The sequence below is a fragment of the Canis lupus genome, chromosome 2 (genome assembly GCF_003254725.2).
Source record: "Canis lupus dingo isolate Sandy chromosome 2, ASM325472v2, whole genome shotgun sequence".
NCBI lineage: Eukaryota > Metazoa > Chordata > Mammalia > Carnivora > Canidae > Canis > Canis lupus.
In genome coordinates, this window is record NC_064244.1 from 39,026,303 (window position 1) to 39,046,991 (window position 20,689).

General features: G+C 42.4%; 1 protein-coding gene and 1 long non-coding RNA gene across 17 annotated transcripts in view; one reads left to right on the forward strand and one right to left on the reverse strand.

Annotated features, from left to right (window-relative positions):
• The window catches only part of SH3RF2 (SH3 domain containing ring finger 2), a 132,318-nt gene that overhangs the window by 33,789 nt on the left and 77,840 nt on the right, over positions 1-20,689 (forward strand). The gene's annotated exons all lie outside the window — the stretch shown is intronic.
• LOC112660574 (uncharacterized) overlaps positions 19,396-20,689 on the reverse strand; it is a 51,108-nt gene continuing 49,814 nt past the window's right edge. The window contains exon 5 of the long non-coding RNA XR_007406363.1: positions 19,396-19,758. This is a non-coding gene — a long non-coding RNA (uncharacterized LOC112660574). The remainder of the gene's footprint in view (positions 19,759-20,689) is intronic.

A 20,689-nucleotide genomic window follows, 5' to 3' on the forward strand; every position in this document is an offset into this window, starting at 1 on the left:
GCTTGTTTTTCATGGCTCATTTGCAATGTCCCATTCTATTCCTGGATACTCCATCCTTCCCAACTGACACTGGAGCACAGTTTCCCAATAGCCACTTTAACTAGATGGCTCCAAAAGTGCTGCTCAGCGTCAAGTCCTCAGAAACTAGCATTTTCGAACACTAGCTCTAAGAAGGGTGGCTGAACATGTCACATCCCTGACTCACCATTTAGTGTCTTAAAGGGGCAGCAGCTGCAAGCACCATGGGAACCCCCCTGCATGTGACACAAGGTGACTCAGAGCAGTGTAGGGGAAAGGAAAGGTTTAGAAATTGGATCCCTCTTGCACCAGTTCAGAGCAGGCAGGTCGACTAATCCCAGGCCCCACCCCAGCTGCAGTGCACTATTTGGACAAAGCCCTCCAGCTGGTTCCCACCTGCCCAGAGCAAGGAAAGTGAAACCATTGATCCTGTGGTTCAGTCAACCCTGCCAGAATCTAATCAAGCCATACACTTGTATTAAGTTCAAACCATATGCAGAGCACTGGACCCTTGGTGGAGAGGCAGACCCTTGGAGAGGCATGCATTCTCATACCTGGGACAGTGCCTCACCCTGCCACTTGCAAGCTGTGTGCTGTGCACCAATCCCTGCTCTGTGACTCATATCCCTTATCTGCAGTTGGGAATAATAAAAGGACCAACCTCAAAGACTATGCTGAGGCTTACATGAGATCCTGCATTACAACACAGGACTGTTTGACAAAACAATGCAACTTATAACAGGCACTCAATAAGAAATGAATGGTATTGGCTTTTTTAAATGTTCAACATCTGCACCAAACAGCATCCATAAATACATAATTATGCAGCTCTAGTAAGATAGCAACAGGTCACATACACCATAAAGAACCTTCCTTTGTACATGGTATAAATTTTTAGTGAATATTTGGCCTGGGTCAACATTAACTGACCCAGAATATTAAGCCACTACACAGGAGAAGCCACTCACATAAGGCCACATAGCAAGGGCTCAATAAATGCAGGATGCTGCAGAGCAAAGAGGCCAAGATTGATCTTCAGGCTCCAATCACTTACTTAATAGCTGCATGACCTTCAGCAGGTTACTTCACCTCTCTGAATTTCAAATTTCTTCTCCTATAAAATAACTATACTACCTGCCTCATGGGCTGGCTGTAAGGATTGAACAAGATATTCAATCTAAATATATTTTAGCCCAGTTCTAAACACACAGCAAACACTTAATAAGTAGTGATTTTTATTAGCTGTTTTACAGACTAATGGAGTTAAGGAGGGAAAACAGAGAGATTTTCTGAAATGCACCTGCCTAAGGGCCAAAAATCACTAAGGGTTTAGAAACCACCTTGCCTTCCCCAAATTGAGAGAAAGAATGCCTCATTCATGTGCCTGAATGGGAATTTGAATAGTCTTGTTCTAACTGGCAAAGTAAATGAGAAATAGAAGATATTACTCATTGACTGTTAGAGTATCTGTGCTGGATAGAATCTTAGACCAAATTAGCCTGCAGTGATATAGCCGCTGTCACCCTGTTAGCCCAAGCACACCTAGAACATGAAACAATCTCACGTATCCAAGCCATCTGCTTTACATCCAGACTATCTAGCCAGTTCTTCTCATGGTTCCCTAGTTAAAGGTCATTTGAAACCATCCAGAACTGACCCACGATGTGATCCTGGGCAAGTCCTGTCATCTCAATTAGTGCTGTATAATCATGCATGTTGGAACAGAAAGTCCCTCTAAGACTTGCTCACCCACTTACCACTTGCCCAAGTCTGGCTCATACCCCTATTTGTCTGTACACACACTAGGCAAAGTAAGAACTTGTTACAGTGAAATACATTCATGTGATAACAACGGCACATGACCAAGGCTATCCCACACCTTCATCTCATTTACACATGAGAGAAATGAGGTTTGATGACGGGTGGCTGGGCAATTAGAGGCAAGTGATGATTGAGCTGAGGCCAGAATCCAAGTCTTCTGATTGCCAGCCTAGGGCTTTTTTTTTTTTTTTTTTTTTTAGGGCAAACTATCTCCTGCACATACAGAAGGAGAGACAAGGTAGCTGATGGTTGTCCATCACCTACATTTTGCTTTGACCTATGCTTATATAGTCTATCCACAGACTAAGAGGAAGGGAACTATTGAACAACAACTATATACTGTGGATACCTTGCTTGAATTAAATTCTCAGTGCATGCCTATGATATTAAAAGCTACTATTTATTGAGCACTTAATATGTGCTAGGCACTGTTCTAGAGGTTTTACATATATTTGTGCAAGGTACCCAACCAAGGATGTATACATGACTCATCTGCCTGAAGAGATGTCCTTTCCAAAGATATACAAAGACATGCATGGATGTTAGGATCTTGACAACATCCTCATGTGGCTAGTCCTATTACCATTCATTGCTGATATGTCATGGCTAGATAGTGGTAGAGGTAGGATTTCAACCTGGGTATTCTGACTCTATTGCATAAATGGCCTTCCTGAGAGCAGCTTGAGATAAGCTCTAACATTATATACACCTTTGAGGACAGAAATTCTGACTGCCTTATTCACAGACATAGTCCCAGCGTCTAGAACAGTGTCAGTGCACACAGGCAATCAGTAAATTTTGTTAACTGATGACTTGTTTAAGGTCCCGCAGATACAGCACAGGAGATAAAGCTGGGATTTGAATGCAAATCGCTCTGACTTGAAAGCCCTCGTTCTTTCCACAATAACATTCTATCATTCTGGGTTGAGTGTGTTGATCTCTAATTATGTGAACGGGAATCTAGGGCTACAAAGATGAATAATATTTAGTTCCTTCTCTCAAAAATGTGGGATTGTGAAGCACCCATATGGCTCAATCACTTAAGTGTCCAATTCTCGATTTCAGCTCAGGTCATGATCTCAGGGTCATGAGATTGAGCCCCGTGTCAGAATTTGTGCTAGGCATGGAACCTGCTTAAGATTCTCTCATTCTCCTTCTGCGCCCCCCAACTCCTCCCCCAACTCACTCTCACTCTCTCCTTCTCTCTAAAAAAAAAAAAAAAAAATGGGATTGCAATTGTCTGCAAGAATTCATATTCCTGGAATCATAATCCCTTATTTCTTCAAACAAAGCACATCCAAATGATATAAGCCCATGGTACATTTTAAGCCAAGAACGCCTGTCCTGTCTCCCAAACTCAGGATTTTAGAAGTGGCCCACCAGGGTCCATTGGCCTTGTTTATTTCCTCGCATACACCGTTGGCTGGGTGTGTTCCTGGAACACTGTTGCAGGGAGAGTAAGTAAAAGCTGTGCAAACTTGAGATAGCCAAATCCCCATCCTAACTTCTCCAGATTCCTTTGAAGTGATGTCCACAGGTCAGTTTTCATATGGACCATCATGCCCTCCTACTTTGGCACCCATCTAAGGGCTTACAAAAAGTGAGAAACTTAAGTTAGAAGTCTGGACTAGGAAAGTGACATTTCTAGAAGCAGCAGTCATACTCTGATCAGGAGCATTAATTCAGGGTTTACCTCATTTTCCTTCCTGGTTTTGTTTTCTGTAATATTTAGGAGGCAGGAGGTGGTTCGAAGAGACAAGTGTTTAAAAAAAATCTCTAAATTCATTAGTTGAATTCCACAGGACTGTGTGAGCAATCTCTTAATAATCCTACATCAATACGAGAGAAGTTGTAACTAGTTCACTTCGTGTAATTATAGGGCAGATTTCTGCCAGGCTTTAAAGATAGACTTTGAAATGCTTCTTTATTCATTTGCCTCCTGCTGTGTGTGGGGAGCGGCTCAGGCTCCTGGGATACAGGCCAGAGCTAAATGGGGGCCAACTGGAGAGGGAGGCACCAAGCTTTGGTTCCTGTTTTCCTGTGCTCAGACTGCTGGGAGCACAAATATCTTACCAAAATGGTCTCCTGTGGAAAGTTTATGGCCTAGAATTACTATCTAAATCCTCTCATCTTTAGATCAGAGAAGAATTGATAAAGCCATGGTCCTAATAAACTTATGGTAAGATGTACAGCAGAAAGCTTCAGGTTTTGTACTTGACAGTAATTCTTCAAGTAGGGTCCCTGCCCAGCAGCATGAGCCCCACCTGGAAGCTGGCTAGAAATGCAAGTTATTGAACTCCCCCCAAAAAATTCTGGGGGTAAGGCCCAGCAACCCGTGTTGCAATAAGACTTCTAGGTGAATCTCATGCACCCTGAAATTTGAGAACCACTTCTGGGGACATGATGTTGAAGAGCATTATCCTACTTAGCTTTTGTCCAGGTGAGAGTCCTAACTTTTTTTTTTTTTTTATAAATTTTTATTTATTATGATAGTCTCACAGAGAGAGAGAGAGAGGCAGAGACACAGGCAGAGGGAGAAGCAGGCTCCATGCACCGGGAGCCCGACGTGGGATTCGATCCCGGGTCTCCAGGATCGCGCCCTGGGCCAAAGGCAGGCGCCAAACCGCTGCGCCACCCAGGGATCCCGAGTCCTAACTTTTAAAGAGATTTATCCAAACAATGCCTATCTAAACATTAAGACCTTTGGAGTTGATCAGAGCACAGTTTAAATTCAGGTTCTGCCACTCACCAGCCATGGAGCCTGAGACAAGTTATTTAACTGCCCTAAGCAGTAGATGTTTAACGAACAGCTCTCTGTGGGAAATGTAGTATTTGTCAATTGCCATAGTATGAATACTCCCATCTTGCCTAATTTCAGGCTACTAACATGATGGTCAGCCAAGTAAAAAAAAAAATTCCTGAAAATTTAGCAATTAGCTTTACCCAGGTGAGCTGGTGTCAACACACCACTGTCTCTGAGACTCAGTTTCTTTGTCTGTCATATGGATGCATTATTGTATTTACCCCATAGGATTTTTGGAATGTTGAAGTAAAAAAAATAACGAGATTGGACTTTTCTTGAGCACTTTTATGTGCCAGGCACTTAAGCATTATCTCACCGAATTCTCACATCCATGAGATAGGTACTGTTATTCCTAACATTTTATATATGAGGAAAGAGCTAAAGTAACTAGTCCAAGGTCACACAGCCAGCAAGTAGAAGAGTCTGAGTGTGATTCCAGAGCCTGTTGGGGAGAGACATGTGCACAGACTTCTCAGCATAGTGATTGTCATAGAGTATCACCCAGTAACTGGTAGCTATTGTGACAGACATGAACTTCCTAAATGCCCCTCCACTTTGGGAGAAAGGATCAAGAGTTCATGGTAAATGTAACTTCTCAGTCATAGAAGCCACATTCAATTTCTTCTGGGAAGAAGGGCAAATGTCCTGCTATAACAAATTCCATAGACTAGGTGGCTTATAAACAGCAGAAATGTACTACTTCTCACAATTATGAATGTTGGAAAGTCCAAGATCAAGGTACCAGCAGGGTCAAGTTCTGGTGAGAGTCCTCTTCTTGGCTCAAAAACAGTGTCTTCTTACTGTGTCCTCACAGGATGGAAGGGTGAGGCATCTCTGTGGGGTCTCTTTTATAAAAGTACTAATCCCATTCATAAAGGCTACACCCTTATGACCTAAGCAACTCTCTAAGTCCCACCCCCTAAAACCATAATCTGTGGGGTTAGGATTTGAACATACAAATTTGGAAGACACACAACACTCAGAGCATAGCAGTTAGTTTGCCTGATGGAAGAGCTAACCGTTGATTATTCATGAAACAATGGAGGAGTGCCTATAGGTAATAGGTAGTCACAGAGAACAGAGCAACTCAGACTCATTTTAATAGAGCTGTAAGCTCCTCCTCCCCTCCCCAGATCGATTTGGTATATGTTGTTTCTAGGCTTTATGCTTGTATACCAATATGTGTATGTATACATACTCACATGTAGTTTCTTACTGGGTCATGGTAACACATTTGTTTTTTGGTTTTTTGTTTTGTTTTTGTTTTTGTTTTACAGTTTGCTTTTCTTTTTAGCCTAAGAATACATCATGGATATCTTTCTGACAGCAGTCCACACTGATGTATCTTGTTCTTAAATCTCCTTAGCGTTCCAGAGTAGTTAATACCACTATTTACCTAAACGATCCTGCACTTTATAATCCTTTGCATAGATTCCTGCATGTAACTGTAGAAGAAATTTCTAAAACTAGAATTGCTGAGTCAAAAAGAAAACACAGTTTAAATCTTGATGGATGTACCCAAATTGCATTCTCAGTGTGAAATTTTAAGCTCCCAGCATTCAAGAAGGGAAGTGTCTCTTTGTCCATATTCTCATCAACATTTGCATTCCTCAGATTTTTGAAAACTTTTTATTATGAAAATTTCTAAACATAAAAAATAGAGGAACTAATAGTAATGAACCACTGTGTACCAGCTTCCACAGCCATCCACATACCTTATTTCACCCATACCTCACTCACCTTCTCCCTCTGCTTGGGTTCAAGTGAGACAAGCCATTCTGTTTCATCTATAAACCACTCAATAGGTACCTTTAAAAGGTAAGGACTCTATTTTTTAAAACATAGCCTCACTATCATTATCACATCTAAAAAGTCCTTGATATAATCAAATATCCACTCAGTTTTCAAATTTCCCCAATTGTCTCATAATTTTTTAGTAACTGGTTTACTCAAATCAAGATCCACAAAGATCCACATTGCATTGGTTAATATGCCTTTAAAGTCTCTTTTAATCTCTAGGTTTTTTAACACACACACACACGCGCACACACACACTTTCTCTTTTTTCCTTGTAATACATAAGAGGAATTTGGTCATTTGTCTTATAGTTTCCCATTGTGTGTATTTTTCTTCTTTTTTTCCTGCAGTATCATTTACTATGCTCTTCAGTCCTCCATATTCCATGTAACTGATAATAAGACCTAGAGCTATGCTATCCAATAGAGGAGCCACAAGCCACATGTGGTCATTTAACTTTTAACTTTAAATTAATTAAAAGTATATAAAACCTAAAGTCCAGTTTCCCAGTCACATTAGCCACATGACAAGTGCTCAGAACCACATTTGACTAGTGGCTACTGTGTTAGTACAAAATAGCATATTTCCATCATCACAGAAACTTCTATTGGACAGAATGCTTCCAGAGGCATCAATGGATCTTCTCATGACTGGCAAATTATTTTTTTCTCAAATATATACTTTAAAACAAAGATGAACACCCTGAAGTTTGCATTATGAGGCAGTGTCAGGTAATATAAGGGAAGTCACTAACGTGTGCCAGACTCTACTCCACCTGTTTTAAGTGGCAGCTGCCTGTGTTTTCAGAAGATGATTAGATGTTTGTAATGAGTACCTCACGTATGTATGAGCTTTTGTGGTGCCAAAGGTCAGTAGTTCCCCGGCATGCAAGCAACTTTAATCCTTTCCTGCTTTTTTAGAGGGAAATTGAGGGAATCAATGCAAATCCTTAAGGACTTAGTCTTGCAATTACTGTAGGACATGCTGGTTCCAGAATATTCTTAAACACTTCTCTCTCAGAGTTGCAGGTGCTTCTGGCTGGAGCCTCCTTTCTGACTGTGTCTTTGTCTTGGCATGTGGGTAATGAGCATATTTCATAGCACACAGAACAGGTTCCTCAACTTGCTTCCGTGTGTCATTTTGCAAAGTCCAGAGGGGCCATGGGGAGGTTCAGGAGGTGAGCAGCTGCAACAAACAATGGAGAATCCTGGCTCGCTGGGCATTTTAGCAGGAGCTTCCACAGATTCCTGATAAAACTTTAACCAAACTATGAGGACATGGATGCTTTGGGGTCCTGATAGAATATGATATAGAAAACAAAACAGTCAGTGAGGGTTAAGAGACCATTGTTCATGGATTCATTCGTTTTAAAGACATGCATCGAGCCAGCCCCTGTGCTTGGCACTAGGATCAGTAGTGAGCTAGATTAAAGTTTCTGCCCTCACAAAATTGACAGTGTGGTTGAGAAGACAGATCAGTACTTTAACACTGTCTGACAGTTAACAAGATAGGGATAAAAGCACAGGGGAGAGATCCCTAAGCCAGACATGGATGTGGAGGGACATAGTGTTTAAGCTGAGACCTAGAAGTCAAGTAGCAGTTGGACAGAAGGAGAAGGTAGAGAGAGTGCAGGAAGAATATTCTGGGAAGGACCTAAGAGATGAGCATGCAGCGGGCACTGGCAGTACACAAAGACATATGGTTTGGCTGCAGCAGAGGTGAAAGAAGAGAATGACCAGAATCAAGAGTAGAGAGTTAATCCACCGACTGATGAATGGATGAAGAAGATGTGGCATAGATATAGATATAGATATACACACAATGGAATATTTTTAGTCATAAAAAGGAATGAAATTTTGCCATTTGCGATGACATGGATAGAGCTAGAGAGGATAATGCTAAGTGAAATAAGTCAGGGAAAGACAAATACCATATGATTTCACTCATACGCAGAATTAAAGAAACAAAACAATCAAGCAGAGGGGGAAAAAATGAGAGAGACAGCCAAAGCAAAAACCGGACTCTTTACCATAGAGAATGAACTGAGGGTTACCAGAGGAGAGGTGGGTGGGGTTTTGGGGAAAAGAGGTGATGGGGATTAAGGAGGGCATTTCTTGTGATGAGCACTGGGTGATGTATGGAAGGACTGAATCACTGTATTGTACACCTGACACCAATATCACACTGCGTGTTAGCTAACTGAAATTAAGATAAAAACTTACTAACAGGGGCACCTGGGTGACTCAGTGGTTGAGCGCCTGCCTTTGGTTCAGGTCATGATCCTGCAGTCCTGGAATAGAGTCCTGCATCTGGCTCCCCACAGGGAGCCTGCTTCTTCCTCTGCCCATATCTCTGCCTCTCTCTCTGTGTCTCTCATGAATAAATGGATGAAATCTTTTAAAAAACATTTTTTTTTCAGCAATAAGAACTGAGTAAATCCAATGATGTGAGCTGGGGCAAATTGTATCTTTCTATGCCTCAGTTTCTTCCACCACCAAATAGGCATAATACTTGCCGTGCAACATTGTGGGTCGAGCCCAATAATGTAGCAGGTGCAAAAGTATTTTCCAAACTATATTATAAAATCCCAGTTGTAGAAAGACAGTGGTTCCAGTTTGGTTCAGTTTCACCTCCAGAGCATGTGTGAATTAGGAAGCCATGCCATGGTGTTGGAATAAGCCACTTGCTGGTTCACAAAAGGTAATAATGCACTTCTTATGTCTTCCTAATTTCATATTCAGTGAGGTCAGATTGGTAGCCAAGGTAGAAGTATTTACATCATGAAAATTGGCAAACACTGTAAATCAGAGCCATTTGTTTGTTTGTTTGTTTGTTTTGAGAGCTGGTTGATCAGCACACCACTAAGTGAGGGAGGATGTCATGAAATGAGTAAGAACCCTGTGCGGCAATTATCAAGGAATGTCCATCCAAACAACAAAGATTTTTGAAGAGTGACTCTTATCACTTTTTCTGCCATCTGAAACAGGCTGATCCAAAGCCAGCCCTTAGGGAAGAGAACAGGAGAGCCACTCCTTCATGCCAACCCATTCCCAGACGTGCCCAAGGAGTGTCAGTGACACACGGGGCATGGAAGTGAGATTGGAGCCTCTCAGATCAACAGCTGTTGAGAGCTGCTTTCTTTGGCTCATGTGGCCAGTGATAAATTGGATTTCAATGTTCTGAATAGGCAGAAAAAGATATCTCCTTGCTCCCTTCTGCTCCATTTTCTGGAGCTGCCAGCTGGCATTTTTTGTCACTCATCATGGCTGCCTGCAGTGGAGATTATATACTTGATGAAGAAGACATGTGGAAAAGACAAGAGTCTTCAACAGTGGGAATCCCTAAGGCAGGTATTGATTGGAAAAACTGGAATATGGAGATAGCTCAAAGCACATTTGAAATAATGGGGCCTTTTTAAAGGGTGACCCAGAAAAATACTATATTTATCTGTGGATATCTGTGGCTAGTATGCTTACATACTCTCCATCCTGGAGAAAAAAACTAGCAAGGCATATTAAAAATTTATGTCAGGACCAGAGATGGCAATATCAAAGTCGGAGTTCAGTTCAAATGGCATGATATGGTGTAATATTTATTTATGCATTTATTCATTTATTTATATATTCAGCAAATACTTATTGAGCTTCCTAGGTACTGCTAGAATGTAAGTCCCATAAAGGCAGAGTTTCACTCAAGGTATTTATTGAATGAATGCACAGGATGGCATCACATTTCCAGTTGTCTGGAATCTAAAGATGAATAAGCCAAAAGCCCTGCTACTACAGAGTTCAAGTCTGGAGGGCAGAAAGATAAGGAAGCCAGTAATTACATCACAAGATGAAGAGTAATGTGTGATAGGGACCTTGTAGGATGCAGGTGCTCACAAGAAAAGGAGACCCAATTCAGCCTTGGGAGTGGGAGACAGTAAAGACATCCTGAAGACAGAGAGACAATGCCAAACCTATTGGCACCTATCTGGGTATGACCTTGTGGGGGGAAGAAAAGCTGTTCACATAATTTGCAGTATCTTGTATTCCTGCAGGGGTTGGGGGCGGGAAAGTGGGGGAGAGAATCTTAAGCAGGATCCACATCAAATGCAGAGCCAACACAGGCCTCAGTCTCATGACCCTACGATCTTGAGCTGAGCTAAAATCAAGAGTCAGATGCTAGGGAGGAGGGGCAAGATGGCGGAAGAGTAGGGTCCCCAAATCACCTGTCCCCACCAAACTACCTAGAAAAGCTTCAAATTATCCTGAAAAATCTATGAATTCGGCCTAAGATTTAAAAAGAGGACAGCTGGAATGCTGCAGTGAGAAGAGTTTGCACTTCTATCAAGGTAGGAAGACGGGGAAAAAGAAATAAACAAACGGCCTCCAAGGGTGAGGGGCCCCGCGAGGAGCCAGGGCTGAGGCCGGGGCGAGTGTCCCCAGGACAGGAGAGACCCGTCCCGGAAAGCAGGAGCTTCACCAATCTTCCCGGGCGGAAAGGCCTCGCAGGGATTTGGAGCAGGACCCCAGGAGGGCGGGGATGCCCTCGGGCTCCCTGGGACAGTAACAGACACCTGCGCCCCGGGAGAGTGCGCCGAGCTCCCTAAGGGCCGCAGTGCACGCACGGCTGGACCCGGGAGCAGCTCAGGGGCTCTGGCGGCGGCTCTGCGGAGGGGGCTGCGCGGCCCGGGAGCAGCTCAGAGGGGCTCGGGCAGAGGAAGAGGCTCTGAGCGGAGGGGGCTGTGCGGCTCCGGGAGCAGCTCAAAGGGGCTCGGGCGGCGGCTCCGCGGAGAGGGCTGCGGGCCGGGAGTGTAAATCCACCAGCGCAGGCCCCGGAGCACAGGGCGCCGGGACACAGCCCAGGATCCCGCCTCCCCCCGGGACAGGCAGAGGCCGGCAGGGCCCAGGACAGCAAGGACTGCTCCTGCCCCGAGCTGAGCAGATCAGCGGCCCCGCCCCGGAGCCTCCAGGCCCTGCAGACGGAGAGCTCTGGAGTTACTGCAGGAGCTCCAGAGCTGGCCCCGCCACTGCGGTTGTTCCTCCTGGGGCCTCACGGGGTAAACAACCCCCACTGAGCCCTGCACCAGGCAGGGGGCAGAGCAGCTCCCTCAAGTGCTCACACCTGAAAATCAGCACAACAGGCCCCTCCCGCAGAAGACCAGCTAGACGGACAAGTTCCAGGGGAAGTCAAGGGACTTAAAGTACACAGAATCAGAAGATACTCCCCCGTGTTTGGTTTTTTGTTTGTTTGTTTTGTTTTGTTTTGTTTTTTGCTTTTTGATTTGTTTCCTTCCCCCACCCTTTTTTTTCTTTCTTTCTTTTTCTTTCTCTTTTTCTTCTTTTTTTTCTTTTTTTCTTCCTTTTCTCTTTTTTCTTTTCCTCTTTTCTTTCCTTCTTTCTCTCCTCTTTTTCTCCTTTGCCCAATAAAACTTGCTTTTGGCCACTCTGCACTGAGCAAAATGACTAGAAGGAAAACCTCACCTCAAAAGAAAGAATCAGAAACAGTCCTCTCTCCCACAGAGTTACAAAATCTGGATTACAATTCAATGTCAGAAAGCCAATTCAGAAGCACTATTATACAGCTACTGGTGGCTCTAGAAAAAAGCATAAAGGACTCAAGAGACTTCATGACTGCAGAATTTAGAGCTAATCAGGCAGAAATTAAAAATCAATCGAATGAGATGCAATCCAAACTACAAGTCCTAACGACGAGGGTTAAAGAGGTGGAAGAACAAGTGAGTGACATAGAAGACAAGTTGATGGCAAAGAGGGAAACTGAGGGAAAAAGAGACAAACAATTAAAAGACCATGAAGATAGATTAAGGGAAATAAACGACAGCCTGAGGAAGAAAAACCTACGTTTAATTGGGGTTCCCGAGGGCGCCGAAAGGGCCAGAGGGCCAGAATATGTATTTGAACAAATCCTAGCTGAAAACTTTCCTAATCTGGGAAGAGAAACAGGCATTCAGATCCAGGAAATAGAGAGATCCCCCCTAAAATCAATAAAAACCGTTCAACACCTCAACATTTAATAGTTAAGCTTGCAAATTCCAAAGATAAAGAGAAGATCCTTAAAGCAGCAAGAGACAAGAAATCCCTGACTTTTATGGGGAGGAGTATTAGGGTAACAGCAGACCTCTCCACAGAGACCCTGGCAGGCCAGAAAGGGCTGGCAGGATATATTCAGGGTCCTAAATGAGAAGAACATGCAACCAAGAATACTTTATCCAGCAAGGCTCTCATTCAAAATGGAAGGAAAGATAAAGAGCTTCCAAGACAGGCAGGAACTGAAAGAATATGTGACCTCCAAACCAGCTCTGCAAGAAATTTTAAAGGGGACTCTTAAAATTCCCCTTTAAGAAGAAGTTCAGTGGAACAATCCACAAAAATAAGGACTGAATAGATATCATGGTGACACTAAACTCATATCTCTCAATAGTAACTCAACGTGAACGGGCTTAATGACCCCATCAAAAGGCTCAGGGTTTCAGACTGGATAAAAAAGCAGGACCCATCTATTTGCTGTCTACAAGAGACTCATTTTAGACAGAAGGACACCTACAGCCTGAAAATAAAAGGTTGGAGAACCATTTACCATTCAAATGGTCCTCAAAAGAAAGCAGGGGTAGCCATCCTTATATCAGATAAACTAAAATTTACCCCGAAGACTGTAGTGAGAGATGAGAGGGACACTATATCATACTTAAAGGATCTATCCAACAAGAGGACTTAACAATCCTCAATATATATGCCCCGAATGTGGGAGTTGCCAAATATATAAATCAATTAATAACCAAAGTGAAGAAATACTTAGATAATAATACACTTATACTTGGTGACTTCAATCTAGCTCTTTCTACCCTAGATAGGTCTTCTAAGCACATCTCCAAAGAACAAGAGCTTTAAATGATACACTGGACCGGATGGATTTCACAGATATCTACAGAACTTTACATCCAAACTCAACTGAATACACATTCTTCTCAAGTGCACCTGGAACTTTCTCCACATACTGGGTCACAAATCGGGTCTGAACTGATACCAAAAGATTGGGATCGTCCCCTGCATATTCTCAGATGATAATGCCTTGAAATTAGAACTAAATCACAACAAGAAGTTTGGAAGGACCTCAAACACGTGGAGGTTAAGCACCATCCTGCGAAAAGATGAAAGGGTCAACCAGGAAATTAAGGAAGAATTAAAAAGATTCATGGAAACTAATGAGAATGAAGATACAACCGTTCAAAATCTTTGGGATGCAGCAAAAGCAGTCCTAAGGGGGAAATACATCGCAATACAAGCATCCATCCAAAAACTGGAAAGAACTCAAATACAAAAGCTAACCTTACACATACAGGAGCTAGAGAAAAAACAGCAAATAGATCCTACACCCAGGAGAAGAAGAGAGTTAATAAAGATTCGAGCAGAACTCAACGAAATCGAGACCAGAAGAACTGTGGAACAGACCAACAGAACCAGGAGTTGGTTCTTTGAAAGAATTAATAAGATAGATAAACCATTAGCCAGCCTTATTAAAAAGAAGAGAGAGAAGACTCAAATTAATAAAATCATGAATGAGAAAGGAGAGATCACTACCAACACCAAGGAAATACAAACGATTTTAAAAACATGAACAGCTATACGCCAATAAACTAGGCAATCTAAAAGAAATGGACGCATTCCTGGAAAGCCACAAACTACCAAAACTGGAACAGGAAGAAATAGAAAACCTTAACAGGCCAACAACCAGGGAGGAAATTGAAGCAGTCATCAAAAACCTCCCAAGACAGAAAAGTCCAGGGCCAGATGGCTTCCCAGGGGAATTCTATCAAACGTTTAAAGAAGAAACCATACCTATTCTACTAAAGCTGTTTGGAAAGATAGGAAGAGATGGAGTACTTCCAAATTCGTTCTATGAGGCCAGCATCACCTTAATTCCAAAACCAGACAAAGACCCCACCAAAAAGGAGAATTACAGACCAATATCCCTGATGAACATGGATGCAAAAATTCTCAACAAGATACTAGCCAATAGGATCCAACAGTACATTAAGATTATTCACCATGACCAAGTAGGATTTATCCCCGGGACACAAGGCTGGTTCAACACTCGTAAAACAATCAATGTGATTCATCATATCAGCAAGAGAAAAACCAAGAACCATATGATCCTCTCCATAGATGCAGAGAAAGCATTTGACAAAATACAGCATCCATTCCTGATCAAAACTCTTCAGAGTGTAGGGATAGAAGGAACATTCCTTGACATCTTAAAAGCCATCTACGAAAAGCCCACAGCAAATATCATTCTCAATGGGGAAGCACTGGGAGCCTTTCCCCTAATATCAGGAACAAGACAGGGATGTCCACTCTCACCACTACTATTCAACATAGTACTGGAAGTCCTAGCCTCAGCAATCAGACAACAAAAAGACATTAAAGGCATTCAAATTGGCAAAGAAGAAGTCAAACTCTCCCTCTTCGCCGATGACAAGATACTCTACATAGAAAACCCAAAAGCCTCCACCCCAAGATTGCTGGAACTCATACAGCAATTCGGTAGCGTGGCAGGATACAAATCAATGCCCAGAAATCAGTGGCATTTCTATACACTAACAATGAGACTGAAGAAAGAGAAATTAAGGAGTCAATCCCATTTACAATTGCAGCCAAAAGCATAAGATACCTAGGAATAAACCTAACCAAAGAGGTAAAGGATCTATACCCTAAAAACTATAGAATACTTCTGAAAGAAACTGAGGAAGACACAAAGAGATGGAAAAATATTCCATGCTCATGGATTGGCAGAATTAATATTGTGAAAATGTCAATGTTACCCAGGGCAATTTACACGTTTAATGCAATCCCTATCAAAATACCATGGACTTTCTTCAGAGAGTGAGAACAAATTATTTTAAGATTTGTGTGGAATCAGAAAAGACCCCGAATAGCCAGGGGGAATTTTAAAAAAGAAAACCATATCTGGGGGCATCACAATGCCAGATTTCAGGCTGTTCTACAAAGCTGTGGTCATCAAGACAGTGTGGTACTGGCACAAAAACAGACACATAGATCAATGGAACAGAATAGAGAACCCAGAAATGGACCCTGAACTTTATGGTCAACTAATATTCGATAAAGGAGGAAAGACTATTCATTGGAAGAAAGACAGTCTCTTCAATAAATGGTGCTGGGAAAATTGGACATCCACATGCAGAAGAATGAAACTAGACCACTCTCTTGTACCATACACAAAGATAAACTCAAAATGGATGAAAGATCTAAATGTGAGACAAGATTCCATCAAAATCCTAGAGAAGAAAACAGGCAACACCCTTTTTGAACTCGGCCACAGTAACTTCTTGCAAGATACATCCACGAAGGCAAAAGAATCAAAAGCAAAAATGAACTATAGGGACTTCATCAAGATAAGAAGCTTTTGCACAGCAAAGGATACAGTCAACAAAACTAAAAAACAACCTACAGAATGGGAGAAGATATTTGCAAATGACGTTTCAGATAAAGGGCTAGTTTCCAAGATCTATAAAGAACTCATTAAACTCAGCAGCAAAGAAACAAACAATCCAATCATGAAATGGGCAAAAGACATGAAGAGAAATCTCACAGAGGAAGACATAGACATGGCCAACATGCACATGAGAAAATGCTCTGCATCACTTGCCATCAGGGAAATACAAATCAAAACCACAATGAGATACCACCTCACACCAGTGAGAATGGGGAAAATTAACAAGGCAGGAAACCACAAATGTTGGAGAGGATGTGGAGAAAAGGGAACCCTCTTGCACTGTTGGTGGGAATGTGAACTGGTGCAGCCCTCTTGAAAACTGTGTGGAGGTTCCTCAAAGAGTTAAAAATAGACCTTCCCTACGACCCAGCAATTGCACTGTTGGGGATTTACCCCAAAGATACAGATGCAATGAAACGCCGGGACACCTGCACCCCAATGTTTCTAGCAGCAATGGCCACAATAGCCAAACTGTGGAAGGAGCCTCAGTGTCCATTGAAAGATGAATGGATAAAGAAGATGTGTTTTATGTATACAATGGAATATTACTCAGCTATTAGAAATGACAAATACCACCATTTGCTTCAACGTGGATGGAACTGGAGGGTATTATGCTGAGTGAAGTAAGTCAATCGGAGAAGGACAAACATTATATGTTCTCATTCATTTGGGGAATATAAATAATAGTGAAAGGGAATATAAGGGAAGGGAGAAGAAATGGGTGGGAAATATCGGAAAGGGAGACAGAACATAAAGATTCCTAACTCTGGGAAACGAACTAGGGGTGGTGGAAGGGGAGGAGGATGGGGGGTGGGGGTGAATGGGTGACGGGCACTGGGGGGGGCACTTGACAGGATGAGCAATGGGTGTTATTCTGTATGTTGATAAATTGAACACCAATAAAAAATAAATTTATTTTTAAAAAAAAGAGTCAGATGCTCAACCAACTGAGCCACCTAGGTGCCCCAGTATCTTGAATTCCTAGGAGGACTACTGACTCTCTTAGAGTGAAAAATGATTGCAAATCGTTTCTGGAATACTTCTATAGCTTAATCATCAGAGATATTTTCCTTTCGCAGGGATTTTCAGTAGATTTTCCTAAGTTCAGGCTTTGTACTTAAATGACCCTGTGCCCAGTGGGACTGATGACACGTGGGTCTTTAGCATCACTCACTCCTAACATGAGGACCATCTCTTGGCAGGTACTTCTTCTCCAAGGTCATGTCTGTCCCATTTGTTATAAACTAGAAGAATGGTCTAAATTTTCATTTGACAGAGGCAGACAAACTGCAGATTTGCAGAAGGTCCTTATGATGAAAATCATGGCTTCAAGGACAGCTGAACTGAAAGAAAAGAATTCTAACTTTCCAGAGCTTGCTGTTTTCAACAAGCATCATGCAGGCTTTTTCCTGTGGTATCACCAAATTAAAGTGCAAATAGATACAAATATGCACACACACAATATGCAAGTCTTAAAGGATTGAGATGAATTAAGAAGCAAACTGTTTGAAATCAAGATATAACTTTTGACAGTAGAGGACAAGCTCAGCCACCTTAGTGTTCCTCTTCAAAGGCATTTTCCCCAAGATGAAAATGAAGTGACTCAACAATCATTTCATGCCTCACCACAACAGCCTGTCCTGCTAGTGGCACCTGCCATTTTAAGGAGGAACCACTTGCACAAACGTAGAGAGAACAGTAGTCTTATAAATAACCTTTTATCAATGACTCAGATTTCAACTGTAACCAACATTTTGCTAATTTGGTTTTGTCTCATCCATCACCTTTATTTCTGAAATGTTTTAAAGATATTCGTGCAGCTTTGATCACTCACCTTGGTCTCTGTTGTGTTTAGAGTTGGAAAGAATGGTAAGAATTACCGTCTTTATTTGAAGTTGAAGGAACTGAGGCTCAGAGAGGTTCAGTCACTTACAGGCATAAATATGTAGCTTGTGTATCCTGTCTAGGGGCTCCCTCCAGCCCCCAACCAATGGTCTGGTTATCAGAATTGTCCCCTGTTTGCCTAGGTCATATTGTCCATAGTGATTCCTCCTTTAGCTGCAGAAATCTTCACATGGGGGTGAAAGAGAAAAAAAACTTGGGGGAGAAAGTCAGTGTCATGTTACCAGAGGTTTGTTTTTTTTTTTCCTAAGCCAGAGAAGATGATGGTGGTAGGAGAGTCATTTGACCCATCTTTCCTCCCTCTGCGTGTGGGATTAGGCTCAGGCTCTCACACCATATGGAAAGAGACTCATTCACCAGGTGCCACACCTATTGGAAAAGCTCACTCTGAAAATGAGGATAATGGAAGGGAGCAGAGGTGCCTCCCAGAATGAGTGAAAAAGCTCCTCCCCTTGTCCCTCAGGCTCCCATACACCTCTGGCCCTCCCTCACAGGTGCCTCTGCCCTCCCAGAAGGAGAGATGACAGTGGAAATGCTTTGGTTCCCTAGAGAATTCAGTACTATCCCATTGAACAGTTCTGGGACATGGCACCTAGCCCATTTCAAAAGCAATCACAAGCTATTTATTAAGAACCCGCTTATGTTAGGAGCTGGTATATGGCTATAAAGATGTCTGGAATTACCTCCTGTGTTAGGGGAATGAGATCACCCCAAAGCAATCTCAGAGAAATGTTTGCAGGGAAAAATGAAAGCATGCTAAGGGTGACCATATAAAGGGACTAAGGACTGTGAATGGTTCTTTCTCTGCCCCCTGGTATCAACCCCTGCCTCTTTCACTTTTTTCTGCTATGAGACCCCTAATAACCCAGGAAGGAGGCAAGAGGAACCAAGGGAAAGATGCATGGCATATCCTGGGTACTTGACTGATATTTGATTAAGAGAGGAAGGCAGGAATACCATGCCCACTGATTAAAAGTAGCAGTAGATAGATAATAAACAATGCAGAGCTGTAGTGTCCCAGCTCTCTACCTACAACCTGAGGAAGAGAAGTCTGAGATGGCGACTGAGGGAACGTGACAAAAGAGATTCATGACAAAAGCCACTGAACAGAATATACTTTTAGATGTTGATACAGGGCCAGTAACAGGGACCTTCCTTACATTGGTTCCCTTCCCAGCCTTCATTGCCCTATTCTTTTCTTCCATAACACTATTGCAAATTGTAATTATATATTTAGTTAGAAGTTCAATCTTGGTTTCCACAACTAAACAATACCTGGCATAGTTGGCCCTCAAAAGTTTATTTATTGAATGAATGAATGAATGAATGAATGACAAGTAGGGCTGGAAAAGTAAGGCCAGATGAAACAGTGAGGTTATTACTCCTCTCTCCTCCTTTGGGGAAAATCTCAAAGCATCCTTATTTATTGAACACTTATTATTTGCCAAACATTCTACAAAATTCTGTGATTTATCACATTTGTCCTACTAGCAAACCCAGGAGGAAGTGTGTTCATAGGTCCCCAAGACCCCCCTCAGATTTAATGATTCACTAAAAGGGCTCACAGAACTGCTCAGCAAAGCTGCTACACTCACAGTTACAGTTTATTACAGTGAAAGGATACATATTAAAGTCAGAATCAGAAAAAAATACATAGGGCAGAGTCCTGAAAAGACCAGCCACAAGCTTCCAGTTGTTCTCTCCCAGAGGAGTTGTACAGACACTTATTTGACTCAGCAAAATGCATGACAGCACACATGAAGTATTGCCAACCAAGGAAACTCATCCAAGACTTGATGTCCAGGCTTTTTATTGGAGGTTGGTCAGGTAGGCATGTGGTTGACTTGAGTCTCCAGCTCCTCGAGACGTCAGCGTTCTATCACATGACTCAAGCCTCCAAGCTGTAAATCACATTGTTAGCTTAGACTCTCTGGTATGCCCCAAGGCCCTAAGTAAACCAAATCTCTCTGAACAGGCAGGATATACCCAGGGCTTAGAGGTTATCTCCCAGGTCAACTACCAAACCTTTCATTGGAATAGGCAGGGTCTGAATAACCCAGAGTTGTTGACGGTGCTGCACAGAGAGGTGTAGTACCAGCCCCATTTTGTGTATGACCTAAGCTAAGGATCATGAAGGCTAAGTGATTTGGTCAAAGTTACAAAAGCCAGAATGCACACAAACATCCTACTTGATGCGAACATTGGTGTTCTATTGCACCCTTGTGTCTCCCTTAAAAAAGTAAAATTCTCTATGAAGAAAAGAAATTCACATAGAATATCTCATAACAGGCAGGATATTCCCAGGCTGATATCTCATACAGCCTCAAATGTAAATGACCAGATTCAAGGACTTCCACTTAGGAAGAGCATAATTCTGTGAACCCTCTGGTGATCTCAAGCCCCCAACTAGCAGACGGTCTTGATCCTGCTGAGCACTGGGGGGTTGGTTCTCCCTTCTCACCAGGGAAGACAAAATGTGTGCACAAGGGCCAGTTAGAACTTTCTAACATAGTCTCCATTGCCCAAAATCTGCTCCAAAAGGATTATTATGGGGAGGGAGGGAGGCATTCTGGCCCAACTGGCTAAGCAGCAAGTAGGAAGTTAGGATCCACGACAGTTAGTTGGCCCTTTGTCTCACTAGTAGAGTAAAATCACATTTATCCTACCCAGCATTCCCAAGGCCTGTTCTGTTAATCCTGCAAAGTGGTCCAGATGCAAATATAAAATCACATGGGCAGATAAAGCTTCTGAGAAGCCAGTCAGCAAAGAAACCTATATGACTTTAAGTTGGCATTTCCTGAACTGGAGTATGGAACACTTTTTTGAATGTAT